Genomic DNA, 2802 nt, shown 5'->3' with positions numbered 1-2802 from the left:
TAAAAAGAGATGGTTAACACATTTAACACGTTTAACAGTGCGTGTAAGGCCTAAAGTGGTGCCGTAGACCACACTCAGTATCAGACTACGGCTGAGGAAATGTATTCGCTATTTCAGCGAGGAAGGTGAAGGAAGGTTTTACCTATTTATATATCTAGCAGACACGGATCTCTTTTTGTGTCCACTACACTACTGTCTGACTATTGTCTGATGCTAGGTATGTGGAGTAATATGGGTTTGTAATAGCAGATTTGGTTGTAAATTGTAAAAAGATTTATTGTTATAAACTTTCACATTACACTAGGTCATCTCACTTTATCCAAAAGACAGATATTTGCAGGTTTTTTAAAGAAATTTAAGCAAGTCACCGGTCTTGCATCACTTTTCCATTACTTCAGGCATATTGGGGCTTACAACAATCAATTCAGCAGCAATAGTTGTTGGATAACAGATGTTAAATGTATCCAAGGTTCAGTGGACATGTAGATCTTGGAGGTGTGTCTTGTTAAAACACAGAACTTAATCCCTTTGCTCTCATTTATTCTTGTTGACAATAAAGCTGGATGCACAGTACACAGGTTTCACAGGATACGTGGAATGCTTAGTATATACAGGATGGTAAAGATGGTTTTCTGGTCACTACAAACAATACAACAAAGAAATTACTCTCACAAATAATAATAAAGATGGAAATCGTACAACATCAAACATAATATCTATAACCCTACTAATGACAAGTATACAACCAATCAAATTCAAGTAAACAATACAATAGAAAACTTACATAACTCATCTTATGGAAAAGATTCAAACACACATGGTTGAGTGCCCATATTCAGGCCCACACCTCATCAATTCAAAGGAGCAAAGAAAGGAAATGAGGTCTTATTTATAGACCTCAGCTGAGGATTATGGGTAATGAAGTGCACCTGAAAAATGGTGATGCAGTCTGCAGAGGATTGTGGGAAATGTAGTATAAAGGAAAAAAGAATAACAAGTCTAATTCACAACGATAGTAATCATTATTTTTTCTTGTTGCTCTAATCCACAGTTGGGAAAAATGTCTCTCTGGAAGAAATTCTTGTTTTCTTCACTGGATGTGACCGCATTCCTGCACTGGGTTTCTCTCCAAAGCCAACCCTTGAGTTCATCACCCATTCATGATTTCCATTGGCCAACACTTGTGAAAATATTTTTTGCACACTAATTCATGTAGAATATGCTCATTTCAAATCGGACATGGATTTTGCTATACACAAGTCGCCAGGTTTTAGATGGGCTTGAGAGATTTTATCTTGGAGGGCTTATAGTGCTTTTTTTTTTATTTTAATTTTTTGCTTTTTTCAATTCTGAAGTAAAATTGATGGACTGCAGTTTCTGTTCAGACCGTTTCTAGTATTTATTTTATTCTATAAAATAATGTATGAAAAGTTCAAAATCATAAGAAAATGTTCAGTGTTTATTTCATACAAAGGTTTGAGGTTCTGAAGTAACTTTTTGGACTTAACTGTTTTGGTGCTCATTAATCTCAGATGTTTCTGGGCACTAAACTTTAGTTATATTAGTTTAATGGTTGTTATATAGGAACATTTTTGTTTGGGGGGGGCAGCAGAAAGGTTTAGTATCGTGACACCTTGATGCGTAAATGTTGCTTAGGCAATGGCGAAAGTTTGATTTTGACATTGGTGGGGACAACATTCCCCATATTTTGTGCACAAAACTGTTGTTATAAGAATACTTTTTTACTCACATACCGGTAGCCTGCATAATCACGTTGCATATTGCTTCATACAATGGAATATCGCTGCAGCCGCCCTCAACACATTAGCGAGAAAGGCAAAGCCAATCAAACAGCGACGTGGGTTAGAGAGGCAGGACTCAAAAAAAGGCAAAGGCCAATCCTTTTAGAGAGTTGAGTTACAGAGGCGGAATTCATTGCAGGGGGGGTCTAGATCTGTTAACCGTTTGTGTCTCACTAGTTGCGCTATTTTCCAGAACGCCGTTGTAAAATATTTTAATCTTATTTAATGATTCCTGGATAAATGTTAAATGAAATAATTAAAAAAGCACAAAATAAAAAGACACAGACGGATATCAGTGGTTTTATATATATATATATATATATATATATATATATATATATATCTATATATATATATATATATATATATATATAGGCTTGGTCGAATTATTGCTAGGGACAATTGAGTGTTCCCTGGATATTGGTAGGGACATATCCTTACTGTCCCTACCCAAATCGACGCCCCTGTGCTTAGGCCTCCTGTAATGGCTGAATAAAGCCCTACAAATAAATAGTTTGTTTTTTCTATTTTGAACATTCTCATTCATTGTCCTCTGAGAATCTGTCCGTAAATGACAAACCTGGCCGAGGTGGCTCGGAGCCCACAATAGTCGATCCCGTGAGCGTTAAATGAGTGGAATGTCTGATTCTTGAAAATCAATGGATAACTTAACACAAACTTGGGGAAGAGATGCATCTGTAAGAACTCTACATGCGATCATTAATAGTAATTAACTGGTAGTTATTGCTTTATCCCCTCCCCTGTACAGTCCGGACCTTTCTCCAATGAATGCAATTAATATTTTGCAAATAAATAACATCTGACTTCAGCTTTGTGACGGAGGTGTACACTATCGAGAAGAATCTCTTTTTAAGCTAAGGTTATGCCCTTATTTGAAGCAAGTTGCAAGCGACAAAAAGTTCTATTCCATGATTTCCATCATCAGTCAAGGGATTTATTGGCCTTAACTCCATATCCATTCCTTCAAGCATGACGTGCA

The 2802-nt window shown here is 36.4% G+C and overlaps 1 long non-coding RNA gene across 1 annotated transcript; it reads right to left on the bottom strand.

The window, feature by feature from the left end:
• Positions 1–250: 250 nt before the first annotated feature.
• LOC125141535 lies at positions 251–873 on the bottom strand. Its single transcript, XR_007140945.1, has 2 exons — positions 785–873; positions 251–639 (listed from the first exon to the last, which is right to left on the bottom strand). It is a non-coding gene; the product is annotated as an uncharacterized LOC125141535 (long non-coding RNA).
• Positions 874–2802: the final 1929 nt, after the last annotated feature.

The sequence above is a fragment of the Tachysurus fulvidraco genome, chromosome 6, assembly GCF_022655615.1.
Source record: "Tachysurus fulvidraco isolate hzauxx_2018 chromosome 6, HZAU_PFXX_2.0, whole genome shotgun sequence".
NCBI lineage: Eukaryota > Metazoa > Chordata > Actinopteri > Siluriformes > Bagridae > Tachysurus > Tachysurus fulvidraco.
Note: the sequence above shows the minus strand (reverse complement) of the source record. Positions and strands in the feature narration are given on the sequence as shown.